The sequence below is a fragment of the Heterodontus francisci genome, unplaced genomic scaffold (assembly GCF_036365525.1).
Source record: "Heterodontus francisci isolate sHetFra1 unplaced genomic scaffold, sHetFra1.hap1 HAP1_SCAFFOLD_172, whole genome shotgun sequence".
Classification (NCBI taxonomy): domain Eukaryota; kingdom Metazoa; phylum Chordata; class Chondrichthyes; order Heterodontiformes; family Heterodontidae; genus Heterodontus; species Heterodontus francisci.
The window spans coordinates 2,905,774-2,924,597 of NW_027141631.1; the positions used below are offsets into that span (position 1 = coordinate 2,905,774).

General features: G+C 45.4%; 1 non-coding gene across 1 annotated transcript; it reads left to right on the plus strand.

The window, feature by feature from the left end:
- Positions 1-11,924: 11,924 nt before the first annotated feature.
- On the plus strand, positions 11,925-11,996 carry trnat-ugu (transfer RNA threonine (anticodon UGU)). The gene has a single exon. It is a non-coding gene; the product is annotated as a tRNA-Thr (tRNA).
- The last annotated feature ends 6,828 nt before the right edge of the window (positions 11,997-18,824 follow it).

The following is an 18,824-nucleotide window of genomic DNA, read 5'->3' on the forward strand; positions in this document are numbered from 1 at the left end:
CCTGTGGAATTTCACGGGCACCCACAGTGGATCATCCAACCCATAATCCTGAGATTAAAAGTGCCCTGTTCCACTGACTGAACTGTCACTTCTACTCTGTCTCTTATTGGACGGATGCAGTTGTCAGCTCCTCCCCAGGGTTGGCAGTTTTTTCTCTGTGAACCAGCTTCCTCTCAATTCCCAAATTTATCAGTAAATCCACTGACAAAATCTCCAAAGTGTTATTTATTCCTCTCACTCCTCGACAATAAAATTTCGATCTCTTTGCTCTTTTTACCTTCCAAACATTGATATCCATTTTGCTCAGCATTTATTTCTCTCTCCTTTTTATTTAGTTCATACATTTTCTTAGAAACATTTCATTTCAATTATTTCTGGGGCAAGAAATGAACAGAAGAGATTTGCTGCAATGATACCGGGGTGAAGGATTTCAGTTCTGTGGAGAGATTGGAGAAGCTGAGGTTGTTCTTCTTGGAGCAGAGAACGTTCAGAAGAGATTTGTCCACGGTGTTCAAAATCATGATGGTTCTCAACACTTTAAATCAGGAGAAACTGTTTCCTGTGGCAAAAGGGTCAGTAAGCAGAGGACACAGATATCAGGTGATTGGCAAAAGAACTAGAGGTGACATGAAGAACCATTTGTTACACAGTAATGTGTTGTGATCTGGAATGCACTGCCTGATTGGGAGATGAAAGCAGATTCAATCGTAACTTTTAAAAGGGATATGGATAGATGCTGGAAATGAAAATGTACAGGATTACAGGAAAAAGCCACGCAGCAGGACTAATTGTAATTTGTCTCTACCAAAGAGACAACACTGGCATGATGGACCAAATGGTCTCTTTGTTCGTCATTCTGTGATTCCATAGACATCATGTTACTAGAATTCCCTCTGACCTGGAAGAGAATCAAACCGAGATTCGAGGTATTCTAAACACCACCCATGCCATGTTGTTTATTCTCTGTTTTTCACATTGGCTGCCCCTCGTTCTTTATGTGTTTCCAGCCTGGTCTGCTCCTCTGACCTTCATTCCTGACACTCTACCGACCGTGGCTGACTCATTGTTTGCAATGTTGTGTAATGGTGACTTCACCTTTAAGAAACTGTACCTTTAAGAGACCAAGCCACTGATGCAACAGATGACATCATCATACATATATAAGGAGACACCATTTTGAGAGACACATTCTACACATGGCTTGTAGAGAGCACACACACACCAATGAGAAAAAGACCTGGGACCTGTGATCATGCCATGTAGATAAGAAAGACAATAAATACTGTTTGGATTGAATCTGAATATAACGCCTGGGGTCATCATTTAATGTAGACGTAAGAACACAGCACAACACTATATTTTTCTGACATTGAGGATTAAAAAGAAGTAATCACACAGACAACCAGGGACATACAGAAGACTTACATTGACAATTCCAGATTTAAATAAATAACGATCATCATGTGTACACAACAACATCCAGTCTTTCCAGCCTTTACAGAGATAGACAGCAACCCAGGGCCACACTGGAGCAAATGGCTCACAAGACTTGAACTCCTAATGATGGCACTTGCTATCAATACACCCCGAAGAAAGAGAGCGTTACTCCTACACTCTGCTGGACCAAAAGTTGACAATACCTTCAATACACTCAGAGACACTGGAACCGAAAATGATTATGATGTTGCGATGCATTTTCTAACAAGATATTTTCAAGCAAGGGCAAATCCTCACTATGAAATTTATGTTTCAGGCAAGCAAAACAATATGGTGCGAGACTCTTGACCACTACATGATGAGACTCAGAAGTCTGAGAAAGAGGCAAATAACGTGACGACGAGATTCCCCTGAGAAACACACAAAACACAAGGACACAGAGGAAACCCAGAGAAAGGTCAAGGAAGACCAAGACAGAAATCACAATCACATTCAAACATCCAATCATTGCAGTGGTGAGGAACCTTATTACAAAACTTGTCCTTCGAGAGGGAAGAAGTGTAAAGTCTGCAGAAAAATGGGACATTTCACTACAGTATGCTGATCGAAGCCTGCAGGAAACATTCATAGATTTAAATGCCAGAAGGAAGATTACATATTTGCAGCACAAGAGAAGATTTTTGTTGCTCACGACCACAAGTCCCGACACCTGCCCATGTGTGATGTGTTCAGAGGCAATTCGACAATATCTGCAGTAATTGACTCGGAGCAATGATCAACATAATGGATGCTCCGACATTCCACAAGTAACAGAGAAAACAGAAACTGTAATTGAACAAGCTGATATCTAAAATCTTCTCCCATGGATCAGATACTCCTCCACCAGTCCTAGGGATCATCCAAGTTACTTTTAAATCCTCCCAGGGGTCCACATGTCAGACTGAGTTCCATGTTGTAGAAACAAGCAAAGAAAATCTGCTCAGTTCCAAAACTATCAGCAAGTTGAAGCTGATTACGATCAACATCACCAGAGGTCAGAACTACATTGTGAAAGAAGACAGTCTGAAGAAGGATCCACAATATAGACAAAGACATCGGCAAAGTAAAAAAGAAAACTTTATTTTAGTTTGTTCAGTTTGTTTCTACTGTGCCTACCCACTGTTTTTTTCATGTTTGTGATTGTGGCTGTTTAGTTTTTCAGTCCATTAACACCCTATCTGCACTAATGCTTTGTCTTTCAGCACACCATTAACATATTGTTTGCCTTTTTCTGGTCAACTATTCTGTGGCCTTGTCCTATCTACACCTTCTCCTTTGTTATCTCTTGCCCCACCCCCGCTTTACTTGCTTATAATCTTTTACATTTCTAATATTTGCCAGTTCTGAATAAGGGTCACTGACCTGAAACGTTAACTCTGCTTCTCTCTCCACAGATGCTGCCAGACCTGCTGAGTCTTGTCAGCACTTTCAGTTTTTATTTCAGATTTCCAGCATCCGCAGTATTTTGCTTTTAAGAAAATCGATGAATCAGTTTCCTTATTTATTTCTGACAAATGATTGATTTGAGTTAGGTAAGGTACCAAGGGTTACAGAAACAAGCAGACAAATGGTGTTAATATACAGATCAGCAAATATCTAATTGAATGGTGGAACAGACTCGAAAGGCTGAATGTCCTCGTCAAGTTCCTATATTTCTCTTCATTGTCCAAACCCCAACAGTAAACGTCTTTGTTCTCCCCATAGACATTGAATGAGCCATCGTGTGTTTCCAGTGTTTTGACTTGTTTAAAGGTCGGTTTTTGGAATGAGCCGATGGAATTTAAAACTGATATCCAGCTTCAAACTGCTATTAACCGAGGCCACGCCATTGTCGGATCATTTAATGACCACTCAAAATTCACCTGAGACCAGTGTTAGTGTGCAGCTATGAGAGGGGATTTCTGTACAGTCAGAGCAGGAAACAGCAGTGAGACCAGTGTTAATGTGCAGCTATGAGAGGGGATTTCTGTACAGTAAGAGCAGGGAACAGCAGTGAGACCAGTGTTAATGTGCAGCTATGAGAGGGGATTTCTGTACAGTCAGAGCAGGGAACAGCAGTGAGACCAGTGTTAATGTGCAGCTATGAGAGGGGACTTCTGTACAGTCAGGGCAGGGAACAGCAGTGAGACCAGTGTTAATGTGCAGCTATGAGAGGGGATTTCTGTACAGTCAGGGCAGGGAACAGCAGTGAGACCAGTGTTAATGTGCAGCTATGAGAGGGGATTTCTGTACAGTCAGAGCAGGGAACAGCAGTGAGACCAGTGTTAATGTGCAGCTATGAGAGGGGATTTCTGTACAGTCAGAGCAGGGAACAGCAGTGAGACCAGTGTTAATGTGCAGCTATGAGAGTGGATTTCTGTACAGTCAGAGCAGGGAACAGCAGTGAGACCAGTGTTAATGTGCAGCTATGAGAGGGGATTTCTGTACAGTCAGAGCAGGGAACAGCAGTGAGACCAGTGTTAATGTGCAGCTATGAGAGGGGATTTCTGTACAATCAGAGCAGGGAACAGCAGTGAGACCAGTGTTAATGTGCAGCTATGAGAGGGGATTTCTGTACAGTCAGGGCAGGGAACAGCAGTGAGACCAGTGTTAATGTGCAACTATGAGAGGGGATTTCTGCACCATCAGGGCAGGGAACAGCAGTGAGGGAGAGAAGCTGTCGGTGTCTGGGCAGGGTCTGAGTTTATCGAATAGTATCAAGAAAGAGCAATTATATTGGGACTGGGTTGTGTTCTCTCTCACACACAGACAGTTACTCTCCCTCCCTCTGTCTTGCTCTCTCTCACAGACACAAACCACATTTTTCTCTCTCTTGTGAACTCTGTCTCATACTCTTTCTCTCTGCCCATTTTCCAGTAGAAATAGAAAACCTTCTGCTAGTTTGGAGAATCTGGAGTTGTTCTTCTTTGGGAAGAGAAGGTTGAGATGAGATTTGATAGAGGTGTTCAAAATCATGAAGGGTTTGGACAGAGTAGAGAGGGAGAAACTATTCCCATTGGCAGAAGGGTCAAGAACCAGAGGGCAGAGATTTAAGGTGAAAGGCCAAAGAACCAGAGGCAACATGAGGAAAAACTTTTTTATGCAGCGAGTGGTTAAGATCTGGATTGCACTGCCTGACAGTGTGGTGGAGGCAGATTCAATCATGACTTTTGAAAGAGAATTTAATAATTATCTGAAGAAAAGAAAATGCAGGGTTACAGGCAAAGGCGGGGGAGTGTGACTAGCTGGCTTGTTCTTGCAGAGATCTGGCATGGACACAAAGGGCTGAATGGCCTCCTTCTGTGCTGTAACCTGTCTATGATTCTATGACTCTAAGCCTAGAGATTACCAGTGCCTGTGAGTGCCTCAAATGTCTACAGGTGGTGAACCAGCCCACAAACCAAGGAATGAAGCAGTAATTAAAGTTCAGAAATCCTAAGGTTTCAGGATGTTGGAGGGACTATTGCTCTCAGTTTAAAGTACTGATTTCATTAATTGAATATCCTTAGTGTCCCAGCTCAGTGTAATCCTGAGCAATAATTGCCAGCAGGTTTTTGAAGTGACAATTAAATGAGGCCCTGTTGGTGGATGTTAAAGATTCCCCAGCGCTATTGAAAGAATCACAGGGAATTCTCGCACTGTCCTGACCAACATTCCTGACTCAGTAACATCACCTGAAACAGCTGAACACAAAGAACTAACTGAAGGGTCAAAGTGTAAGGGAGAAAAACCAAACCCGTGTCAACTTCACACAGGAACCCATCGACCATCAGAAAACACACTTCATGAGCTGCAATGTCTGATCATTGAGTCACAGGTATCCCCTCCTGCCTGGCTTCGTTCCGTGTGGGAATGGGAATTAGAATGTTTCAGCAACTCATGAAAGTATCCCTGGAGCAGTTGAAACAGCATTCCCCGTGTTTCAGTAAGACATTCTGATCTGAAATTAAGAAAAAACAGAAAATGCTGGTAAAATTCAGCAGATCTGTCCATCACAGGACTGATACAAGCTCAATTCTCAATCCAAACAGTGAGAGATCCAAACACTGAGACAGAATATGAACAGAGAGAGAAAAAACAGGTTAACTGTGCTATGAGAGTAAAAACAGGAAATGCTGGAAATACTCAGCAGGTCTGGCAGCACCTGTGGAGAGAGAAGCAGAGTTAACAATTTCAAGTCAGTTACCCTTCATCACAGCTGACAAATATTAGAAATATAAAAGGTTTTAAGCAAGTAAAGCTGGGGGTGGGGCAAGAGATAACAAAAGAGGTGTTGATTGGACAAGGTCACAGAGAATAACTGACCAGAAGGGCATGGAACAAAGGCAAACAGTGCTGAACAGTGCTCAATGGTGTGCTGAAAGACAAAGCGTTAGGACAGAGAAGGTGTGAATTGACTGTAATGCACAAAGCACTCCGAACACAAACATTAAACATTTTTTTAAAAAACAGAAACAATGGGTAGACACAGGAGAAACAAACTAACCAAACTACAAAAAAATGAAATAAATTAACCAAAGAAAAAGGAAAAACTAAACATAAAAAAGTGTGTTGGGGGGGGTGGGGGTGGGGGTGGGGTCCGTCATGCTCTGAAATGATTGAATTTAATGTTCAGTCCGGCAGGATGTAGCGTGCCTAATCACTGACCTGAAACGTTAACTCTGCTTCTCTCTCCACAGATGCTGCAGACCTGCTGAGTATTTCCAGCATTTTTTGTTTTTGTTTTAGATTTCCAGCATCTGCAGTATTTTGCTTTTATGTTATGAGAGTACTTCTACTGTTTTGTAAACATGTTTTAAATATGCAAAGTTGAATTATGGACACTGATTCATGTGGAATCTTGAAGAGATTCCTCCAGTCCTCTGGCATCATTCCCATATTCAAGGAGGATTGAAAGATTGTGGTGCGAGTCTCCGCTATTTCCAACCTTACCTCCCTCAGCAACGCAGGATGCAGCCCATTCAAACTGGGTGACTTTTCTACTGTGAGAGCTGCCAACCTTGTAATTGTCTCCTCTTTATCTATTTTCATTTCGTTCAATTTTCTCACTTCCTCCTCCTTTCCTGTGACATTGGCAGCATCCGCTCATTTTGTGATGACAGATGAAATGTACTTAATTAGTACCTCAGCCACACCCTCTGCCTCCACAGGATCTCCTAATTGACCCACCCTTTCATTGTCTGTCTATATGTTGGTAAAAGACTTCAGTGTTCCCAGTTATGTGACCTGCTAATCTTTTCTCATACATTCTCTTGCTGATCTCATTTCCTTTTTCAGCTCTCCTCTGTACTTTCTGTATTCTGCTTGTTTCTCTACTGCATATGGGTCCTCACATGATTTCTATGCTAATGATTTTTGAACTATTTTGTTGAAGGATTGAGTTTTGTAAATTTCTCCCTAGCTCCCCTCATGGTCAGGCAGAAAGTTTAACTGCTGTGTTTTCAAACAGCAACAGCTTTATTTTAAAAGCTATTGGGACAGGATTCCGGGTTTTAATCCAGTCACAAATCTTGTTCTGATGTCTTGTGGCTCCAGCTGTCACACGACCTGTCAGAGGATGACCTCATAATTGACCCATTCATGGAGCTGTGGGTTGATGTTTAAATTGCTTCAAAATAATTTTCCAGAAGGATAATTAAAATGAATCGATATATAAAAGGTAGATTTTGTGAATTTGTGCTCCCAGTGGAAATTCCTGCAGTCTGCTGGTTTTCAGATCCCCAATTCCCCACAGGAAGCTCTGTGCTCGGAGTCTGTATTCATTATAACAACATTACACAGAATCATTTCATGGGAGACCCCAGTGTGAATTGTAGACAGGTGGGTCAGTTTTAACTTTCAAAGTAACACAGAAGCAAAATACTGCAGATGCTGGAAATCTGAAATAAAAACAGAAAATGCTGGAAATACTCAGCAGGTCTGGCAGCATCTGTGGAGAGAGAAACAGAGTTAACGTTTCTGGTCTGTGACCCTTCATCTGAACAGTGCTGAAATTGTCTGTGGAACAGAAACGATGGGCCAAGTGGCCTCTTTCTGTGCCTTCAACTTTCTCTGACTCTGTGATTCCATGAGATTGTGGAATCAATTTCAGGGTCGATGACATTGCACTCTGTAAGGATAGGAAGATGGAGATTATTATGTACAGTTCAAAAATATAGATGCTTTTACATTATTTTAATCGAAATTGATTTAAATTTTGTGCTCACGAGTCCTATCTTTTGATCACAATGACACTGATAACAATGGAAAAAGCAAGACTTGCATTTCACGACCACAGGACGTTGCAAAGTGTTTTACAGCCAATGAAGGACTTTCCAAGTGTAGTCACTGTAGTCATGCAGGAAACATGGTGGCCAATATGCGCACAGCAAGCTCCCAGAAACAACAATGTGATAAAAACGAGATAATCTGTTTTTTAGTGATGTTGATTCAGGGTTAAACAATGACCAGCACCCCAGAAATAATTCCCCTTCTATTCTCTGAAATAGTGCCATGGTACCTTTAACATCCATCTGAGAGGGCAGAGGGATCCTCAGTTTTCTGTTTCACCTGAAAAACAGCATTTCTGATAGTGCAGCACTGCCTTAGTACTGTACTGGATTGTCAGCCATTTTTAAAGGGCTGTTAGTCCTACTGGAAAATATTTAAAGGAAGATTAAATGAAATGAAATAAATACATTGCTTTTGCCTCTCTCCCATCCCCCCAATAACAGTTAAATTAATTATTTGCCCTTTCCTTCCCAAAACCTACCTTTACCATCTGACCTTCCGCCCAAAACTGCACAAACTGTAAACTATAACCCTTCCCTCCATCCCCGACACCCATGACATTAATTTGACTCCGTCCCCCCACCCTCACACTGAGAAACTTACCTTCTGCCCCCTCCCCATCAGTGTTGCACCTCATTTCCCCGGATGGGGCTCCGAAGGCACGGCAGTGCCAGTCACTGGGCTGAAGATCGCAGCAGGATATAAGGAAGTGATGGGATAATAATTAATGCAGGTTTGTGGTCCCGTTGCCGAGCGGTGGGGTCCCCCACAAGGCCTCGCCGTCGCCGGCAATATTGAGCCAGGCCCTGCCGGCGTTGAGGTCCGTGGCGGGCCTCATCCGGGGCCATCTTCAAGCGGCTCCCACCCCACCCCCACCACAGATCTTGACGTCGAGGGATCCAGAGAATCCAGCCCATTGTTTCTGTCAATCTCAACTCCACAAGGATTTGCCTGTTAATTGTAGAAAAATTAAAGCTCAATAACCTTTTGATAAAAGGGGTTTCAAATCCATTTCCAAACAAATGATAGTTCTCATTGTATCTAGGACATGTTTTCTGACATACAAACATACCAATTAGGAGCAGGAGTAGACCACTCGGCCCCTCGAGTCTGCTCCACCATTCAATAAGATCATGACTGATCTGATTGCAACCTCAACTCCACATTCTCACCTGCCCCCGATAACCTTTCACCCCCTTGTTTATCAAGAATCTATCTACCTCTGTCTTAAAATATTTCAGAATTTCTGTCGTCCAGCAACTCTCACTTTGTTTCCTGGATTTCACCTGAGAAATGTATTTCCACACTTTGGATATCCTGTACTTCATTAATGTTTTTTCTCTCTCGGGATCTCCCTTTAATTATATTCACCGCTGGTATTTTACTGCCACACACTGACTGAAAGTGTCCCATCTTTCTGCAGGAAAAACACCCAGCTTCTTTGGCGAGGCAGTTTTCCCACTTGTGTCTCTCTCGGCCACACCTACTGCAATTGGTTGCAGCTACCACTAGATGCTCTTCCCGTCTTTCTTGTCTTTTACCACTAATTTTTCCTTTTGCTTTCTTAACAAATTCAATTGAGTCTGCAACTCTCGAGATCAGACTCTCCCTGTCCCCTCGGACAACGGATTGGTTAAACTTTCTAACCTCTGTTTGTCTGCTCAATTGAAACTCTTTCATTAATGTGAGATCAGCCCTGGACTGTAGATGATCTGAAAGGGTGTTGTCTAATACCCCGAACACAATCCTGTCTCCATTCAGCTCTTCTCTTAAGTTGCTGTATTCACAATCCTCCGTGAGATTGCACAAGTCATTGATAAATGAATGAATACTCTCCCCTTTCTGTTTTGTATGCTTATTAAATTCAAAGTGATTCCTGACAATGCAGCAGCCAGCCGACGTCATCAGAGCGCTCCAAGCTCGCACATGCACAAACAGTCTCCTGCGCTCTGAGATGCTGTGCATGCTCAGCCTACGTCTTCCAGGACAAAGTGGCGCATGGGCGGGAAAACTCTCTCCCCCCACTCGGCCACTCACTCCAGGCCGCTCGCTGCCCGCTCCTTGCTACCCCGCTCCCCCGCCCTCCGGCCACTTGCTACCCCCCCCACCCCCGCACTGCCCTCTCTCCGTCCACTCACGCCCCGCTTCCCCCCCACGTCCCTCCAGACACTAGCTCTAAGCCATGCTGCTTCCCTCCTCTCGGCCTCTCGCTCCAACATTCGATCATTCTTCACCGCACCACCCGATAAAGCAAGGCGAGCCTCGAGGGGTGATGGGGCAATGTTGGAGCGAGTGGCCGAGAGGAGGGAAGCGGCAGAGCCCATGGCCTTGAGTGTGAGCGGCCAGAGAGCAGGATGGGGGTGGTGGTGGGTGAAGCGGGGAGTGAGCAGTCAGAGAGTGGGATGGGGGGAAACGGGGAATGATCGTCCGGAGAATGGGATGGCACTGTTTAGAGGGGATTTGAGGAAAAAATGTTTCACCTCGAGGGTGGTTGGAATCTGGAACACATTGCCTGAAGGAGTGGTAGAGGCAGGAACCCTCACAACATTTAAGAAGTATCTAGATGACCACTCAAAACGCCACAGAATACAAGGCTACGGCCACGTGCTGGAAAATGGAATGAGAATAGATAGGTACTTGATGGCTGGCACGGACATGATGGCCGAAGGGCCTGTTTCTGTGCTGTATAACTCTACGACTCTATGAAACTTCACTGAATTACAGAGGGTGTGCAGCACTGTCAGAGGTGCTGTCCTTCTAATGAGACTTCAAACAGCGCAACGTTCTCCGAGTATCAACCAAAACGTGTCCTTTGTGTAGATATTTTTTTTTAGAGATACAGCAATGAAACAGGCCCTTCGGGCCACCGAGTCTGTGCCGACCATCAATCACCCATTTATACTAATCCTACACTAATCCCATATTCCTACCACATCCCATCATTTCCCTACCACCTACCTATACTGGGGGCAATTTATAATGGCCAATTTACCTACCAACCTGCAAGCCTTTTGGCTTGTGGGAGGAAACCGGAGCACCCAGAGAAAACCCATGCAGACACAGGGAGAACTTGCAAACTCCACACAGGCAGTACCCAGAATTGAACCCGAGTGGCTGGAGCTGTGAGGCTACAGTGCACGCCACTGTGCCACTGTGCCATATTTGCTTATGAAATGACAGTCACTGCTCCGAAACTAATTCACTTTAGGTGAATTAAGATGACTTGGTACTGTATAACTGGCGAATGCGCAAGAGGGAGCGGGGGACTGTTGAGGGTGGGATGGAGGCGGCGATGGCAACCTTTGAGGGGATTTTTAGGTCGAAGTTGTTTTCTGTGATAAATTGAGTAGCTCCATCTTTAATCCTGGCAGCTGCCTGAATGTCACAGACAGTGACGTTTCAGTGGAAGAGGCTGCATTTGCGCATGTGCTAGTACAGCGTCACCTGGTGGTTGCGTTGTCAGCAAATGCAGCGTTTTAACTTTGGCTCCACGATGACATTTTTTTCCTCAATTAAAATAGGTCTTGAGTGTCTTAATAACTTCTTCACACGTAGCCTTCTGTTCTTCATGAGGATGTTGCCTGCACACTCCCTCCATTGCAGACAATAGCGTACTGACCTGCTCCATGTCTGGCTTCTGCACGAGACCCGATGCAGTACAATACCTTGCAAAGTTCTGGAAACATCTCGGCCACTCCTCGGCTTGGTTCAGTCCAGTGACCTTTTCAAAGGTACAGGCAAAGATTTCTCCATCTTCGCTTTGGTTTACTGCGGCCCCCATATAATGTTCTGATATCTGTCAAGGCTTAGTACACAATTTATAAGAATCTGACGGTTAAAATAACCTGAGTTTACTCTGCACATCTTGCATTGAAGGTTTCATCTACAACTCTCCATGAGGTGCTGTACAGATTATATTACATCACTACCTGTGATGATGCACATAGTCTATTTATATAATCTGCCCAGTAACAACCCAATGTCCACTCTTATATTATTGTACAGATGTGAGAAAAGCTGAGGATGGGAATGGAATGTCTGAATGAAGATTTCATGATGCTGATGATGGAAATGAGGCTGATCTGTTACCCATTCCACAATCCCTCTTTATTTCTGTGCATGTTTCTCGATGCTGTTTCAACCAAATTGAAAAAGAATCACAAATCCTCCTCTGGAGCCTCAGGTGTTCATTAACAAAAGGCATGGTGGCCAAGTGGTAGGGCGTCAGTCTTGTAAACTAAAGATCACGGGTTCAATCCCCGTACATGCCTCATGATTAGTTTCTCACTTTAAATGTGATGTTTCCAGAATAGATGTCTGTTGCATTTGTTTCGGCCATCTGGAAATCAGTGTGATGTTACACTTTATCCTGGACACTGGGAAGAACATGAGGAGTAGCCACATGGTCCCTTGAGCCTTCTCTGCCATTGATAGAGGGAAAATATCTGAGGTCCAAGCACTGAACTTTATTACTGTGCATTTGCTTGATATTTAACAGAGCTATTCTATTAATCCCACATCCCACACTCCTGTCCTTTTCCCCATTGCCCTGTTATATTTTCCATGTCAGGTATATATACAATTCCATTTAGAGTTCCCATTGAATCTGCTTCCACTGACCTTTCAGGGTTGCATTCCAGACCAGAACAACACACTGCTGAAAAAACAATCTCCTCATCACAACGCTAATTCTTTTGTCAATTACTTTAAATGTGTTTCCTCTGGTTACTGACCCTTCTGTCACTGGCAACACTTTCTCCTTCTTCACTCTATCAAAACTCTTCAGGATTTGCATTTCCTGCTGCCTTTGCTGAAATAACAAGGATGAGCACACATCACCAAAAGGAAAATGATTGGCTCTGAATCACATTTATCCTTCCTGTCAATCTGATGTGGACCTTGTATTTTCCCGGAACCAAACAACCTGAGCAACAAGTGTGGGTTCCAGTGATTCCCACCGCTCTGAGAGAGAGAGGATGTGATAATGAGCCAGATAGAAGAAAGGAATGAGATAGAGAGTAAAATAGCCCTGGTCTGTTTCTACTAACCCCCGGCCCCCTACTTAAAATGGCATCATTTTCTCCTGCCTCTCCACATTCTAATCCATTGATTAATGCAATCCTTTCATCTGGAACATAGAACATAGAACAGTACAGCACAGTACAGGCCCGTCGGCCCACGATGTTGTGCCGAACCTTTAACCTACTCGAAGATCAAACTACCTACATACCCTTCATTCTACTATCATCCATGTACCTATCCAAGAGTTGCTTAAATGTCCCTAATGTATCTGCTTCCACTACCACCGCTGGCAGTGCATTCCACGCACCCACCACTCTCTGTGTAAAGAACCTACCTCTGACATCTCCCCGAAACCTTCCACCATCACCTTAAAATTATGCCCCCTGGTGATAGCCCTTTCTGCCCTGGGAAAAAGTCTCTGGCTATCCACTCTATCTATGCCTCTCATCATCTTGTACCCCTCTATCAAGTCACCTCTCATCCTTCTTCGTTCCAATGAGAAAAGCCCTAGCACCCTCAACCTTTCTTCGTAAAACATACCCTCCAGTCCAGGCAGCATCCTGGTAAATCTCCTCTGCACCCTCTCTAAAGCTTCCACATCCTTCCTATAATGAGGCGACCAGAACTGAACACAATATTCCAAGTGTGGTCTAACCAGAGCTTTATAGAGCTGCAGCATAACCTCGCGGCTCTTAAACTCAATCCCCCTGTTAATGAAAGCCAACACACCATACGCCTTCTTAACAACCCTATCAACTTGGGTGGCAACTTTGAGCGATCTATGGACATGGACCCCAAGATCCCTCTGTTCCTCCACACTCCCAAGCATCCTGTCTTTAAGCCTGTATTCTGCATTCAAATTCGACCTTCCAAAATGAATCACTTCACACTTTTCCAGGTTGAACTCCATCTGTCCCTTTAATTCCTGTTTCCTAATCCATTGATGTTTCACAATGTACTGAACTGTCCCAATCCATTGAAATAACTCAGTCTATAGAATTTCCCAATCCACTGATATTTTCCAGTCCATTGACTTTCCCAATCCATTAATAGTTCCTGACCATTGACATTCCCAATCCATTTATATTGCCTGTGATTTCAAAGCAACTGTGGAATACAAATAGTATCAGTATTATCAGATACATCGAGACGAGGTACAATAGCCAAGTGGACAGATGTCAGGTTTATAAAGAAAAAAGCACTGGCTCGATATTTGTCCAGTCTATCACTGGATCTGAACTCTCAACCTACTGTTTTTCTGTGGGTCTGCTGACTTGAATATGTGAAGAACCATTGGATGTTTCTCAATCCTCTGACTTTTCTCATTCTTGTGCCATATTTGTTCCTTTGGGTTCACCAGTGAAGAAAATTATTCCCTATTACATTTGGTGAAGACTTTAATAACCTCACATCCTTGTGTCTCACCATCTCATATCAAACTCCCAACAGAAACTTTAAACATTTAACTATTCTGCTGGAAACATTTTCAAGGGCGCAGCCATTCCTTCATTACGCTTCCTTCTTTGACATGTGATTGACAAATATGTGTGTAATGGAGAGAGAGAGAGTGAAAAAAAAAGAGAGAGAGTGCAATAGAAAGTTAGAGGACCAGCTAAAGACAGATAGAGAGAGAGAGGCAGAGAGAGGTAAAGCGATAGACAGAGAGAGAGAGAGAGAGAGAGAGAGAGAGAGAAGGAGAGAGAGTCATTGAGTCCTGGAGTCACTACAGTACAGGAAGTCATTTTGCCTTCAAGCCCATGTAAATCAATCCATTCAGTCCCATTCCCCCGCTCCATCCCCATCGCCCTGTAAGTTATCTAAACCTGTCATATTTATTATAATCTTGTACATGTCTATCAAATCTCCCCTCAGTCTCCTTTGCTGCAAGGAGAACAACCCCAGCTTCTCCAACCTAACCTTAAAGCTAAAATCCCTCATGTCTGGAACCATTCTGTTAAATCTCCTCCACCCTCTCAAGGACACTCACATCCCTCCAAAAGTGTGTTGACCAGAACTGGATGCAATTCTCTGGTTGTGGCCCAACTAGAAATTTATACAGGTTCAGCATAACTTCCCTACTTTTGTGCTCAGTACCTCTATTTATGAAACCCAAGATCCCATATGCTTTGCTAACTACTTTCTCAATGTGTCCTGCCACCTTCAAAGAACTATGCATATGAATCCCCAGGTTTTTATTCCTAAAAATATGCTTTATTCATATAAATCTGTAAAAAATGCATTATACAACAGTTCAAAACAGCACCAAGTTGACATTCCAAAAAGTGCAAAGGAGATCAGTTTTCTTCAATACAGGAGTGAGTTGCCTCACAACCCTTCCACTCCATTTTACCTGACATGGACATTTTACAGCAAACCCATATCTGGTGTATACAGCACAAGGGTTTCCAATGAGTCCAGCTGCCCAGTTCACTATGGCGGGGGGACCTTACACAGTGGTCTTTCCCCATTGAGCCTTTCCAGTGGCTACCCCAAGCTTTAGTGTATCCCTCAGCGCGTAGTCCTGGACCTTGGAATGTGCCAGTCTGCAAAACCCGGTCGTGGACAACTCTTTGCGCTGCAAGACCAGCAGGTTTCGGGCAGACCAAAGAGTGTCTATCACCAAATTGATGGTCCTCCAGCAGCAGTTAATGTTTATCTCGGTGTGCATCCCTGGGAACAGCCCGTAGAGCACAGACTCCTGTGTTACAGAGCTGCTTGGGATGAACCTCGACAAAAGCCACTGCATCTCTTTCCACACCTGCTTTGCAAAGACACATTCCAGAAGGAGGTGGGCAACTGCCTCTTCCCCACCGCAGCCACCTCGAGGGCCGCATGTGGAGGGGGCGAGACTTCGGGCATGCAGGAAGGATCTGACAGGAAGGGCTCTTCTTACCACCAGCCAAGCTACATCTTGGTGCTTGTTTGAAAGTTCTGGTGATGAGGCATTCTGCCAAATGACTTTGGCAGTCTGCTCAGGGAACCATCCGACCGGATCCACCATCTCCTTTTCCCGTAGGGCCTTGAGGACATTCCGTGCAGACCACTGCCTGATGGATCGGTGGTCAAAGCTGTTTTCCCTCAGAAACATTCCCACGAAGGATAGCTGGTACGGCACAGTCCAACTGGATGAAGCGATCCGCGGCAATGTGACCAGCCCCATCCTTCGCAACACCGGGGACAGATAAAACCTCAGCACATAGTGACACTTGGTGTTTGTGTACTGGGGCTCTACACACAGCTTGGTGCAGCTGCACACGAAGGTGGTCATCAGGATGCGGGCGACGTTGGGTACATTTTTCCCGCCCTTGTCCAGAGGTTTGAACATCGTGTCCCTCCCGCCCTGGTCCATTTTAGATCTCCAGATAAAGCGGAAAATGGCTCGGGTGACTGCCACAGTGCAGGAGTGGGGTATGGGCCAGACCTGCGCCACGTACAGCAACAACGAGAGTGCCTCGCACCTGATGACCATTTTCTTACCCACAATGGAGAGAGATCGCTGCTCGCACACACTCAGTTTATTGTGCACCCTGGTCACTCGCTCCTTCCAGGTTTTGGAGCAGGCCCCGGCCCTTCCGAACCGTATCCCCAGTACCTTCAGGTAGTCTGACCTGATGATGAAGGGGACAAAGGATCGGTCGGCCCGGTTCCCAAAGAACATGGCCTCACTCTTGCCATAGTTGACTTTGGTTCGAACTGGTCGCAGATGCTCATCTGTCTGCGAGGGGATGGTGGATCCGAGCAGAAGACAGCAACATTGTCCATGTACAGGGAGTCTTTTACCTGAGTGCGTCCACTGACTGGGATTGTCACCCCTCTTATGCCTGCTTCCTTCCTAATGGACTCTGCAAAAGGTTCGATACAGCAATCAGACAAGACAGGGGAGAGAGGACAGCCCTGTCTGACTCCAGATTGGATCAGGAAACTTTATGATTCCCACCCATTGATTGAGACTGCACTACTGATGTTTGTGTAGAGCAGTTGGATCCAATTGCAGATTCCCTCCCCAAACCCCATTTTGGAGAGCACGTCCATCATGAATGTGTGCAATATCCCGTCAAAAATCTTCTCCTGGTCCAAGCTGATGAGGCAGATGTCCATATCCCTGAGTAGTGTGAGACTATCAGAGAGCTTCCTGCTGAGTACAGTGCAGGCCTGGTCAGGGTGAATCACCTGCTCCAGAGCAGACTTGACTCGACTGGCGATGACTTTGGACAGAATCTTGTAATCTACATTAAGCAGTGAGATGGGCCGCCAATTTCTGATTTCCGCCCTCACCCCCTTCCGCTTGTAGATGAGGGTGATGACGCCTTTCCTCGTGGATTCTGACATGCTGCCGGCCAGGAGCATACTCTCGTACACTTCCAGCAGGTCTGGGCCGACCCAGTCCCACAGGGCCGAATACAACTCAACCGGTATGCCGTCGCTTCCTGGAGATATACTCGTCTCGATGGACCTGATGGCCTTTGTCAGCTCGTCCAGAGTTAGCGGCTTGTCCAGTCTCTCCCTCCTGCTGTCATCCAAGACCTCTGTGATAGATGACAGGAAGAACTGGGAAGCCGTGCTGTCTGTGGGCTTTGTGTCTGACAGCTCAGCATAAAAGGAATTGCTAATCTTTAATTTTTTTTTAGCGATACAGCACTGAAACAGGCCCTTCGGCCCACCGAGTCTGTGCCGACCATCAACCACCCATTTATATTAATCCCATATTCCGACCATATCCTCACCTGTTCCTATATTTCCCTACCACCTACCTATACTAGGGGCAATTTATAATGGCCAATTTATCTACCAACCTGCAAGTCTTTTGGCAGGAAACCGGAGCACCCGGAGAAAACCCACGCAGACACAGGGAGAACTTGCAAACTCCACACAGGCAGTCTCCAGAATTGAACCCGGGTCACTGGAGCTGTGAGGCTGTGGTGCTAACCACTGTGCCGCTGTGTTGGATTGCAAAGACGTTACTGAGCCATCCTGTTCCTTCAAGCTGCTGATAACAGAGCTCTCTCTGTGTACATTTTGGAAGAAGAAACGTGAGCACGTCTCATCCTGCTCAATGGAGAGGATTCTGGACCGGAAGATGATCTTGGAGGCCTCCGTGGCAAAGAGCGAGGCCTGCTGGTTCTTCACCTCCTGGAAGTCCTCCTTGACCTCGACTCCCATCGCCTGCAGCCAGAGCAGATTTTGCATTCTTTTCTGGAGTCGGGACATTTCCCTCTGTCTCTCTCTCGCCATCTGATCACCTTTGAAGAGAAAGAACCTTTATCTTAACAACCTTAATAAAAGTGCGTCCCTCAGCATGTAGTCCTGGACCTTGGAATGTGCCAGTCTGCAAAACTCGGTCGTGGACAACTTTTTGCGCTGCAAGACCAGCAGATTTCGTGCAGACCAAAGAGTGTCTATCACCAAATTGATGGTCCTCCAGCAGCAGGGAAATGGACCGGGTCCGGAGGGACACGATGTTCAAATCTCTGGACAAGGGCGGGAAAAATGTACCCAACGTGGCCCTCATCCTGATGACCGCCTTCGTGTGCGGCTGCATCAAGCTGTGTGTAGATCCCCAGTACGCAAACTCCAAGTGTCACTACGTGCTGAGGTTCTATCTGTCCCCGGTGTTGCGAAGGATGGGCCTGGTCACATTGCCGCGGAACGCTCCATGCAGTTGGGCGGTGCCGTACCACCTATCCTTCGTGGAGCAGTTTCTGCGGGAAAACACTTTTGACCACCGATCCATCAGGCAGTGTTCTGCACGGAATGTCCTCAAGGCCCTCCGGGAAAAGGAAACGGTGGATCATGTCGGATGATTCCCCGAGCAGACCGTCAAAGTCATTTGGCGGAATGCCTCATCACCAGAACTTTCAAACAAGCACCAAGACGTAGCTTGGCTGGTGGTGAGAAGGGCCCTCCCCGTCAGATCCTTCATGCACACCCGAAGTCTCGCCCCTCCGCACAATGCCCCCGCGTTGGCTGTGATGGGGAAGAGACGGTCGCCCACCTCCTCCTGGAATGTGCCTTTGCAAAGCAGGTGTGGAAAGAGATGCAGTGGTTTTTGTCAAGGTTCATCCCAAGCAGCTCTGTAA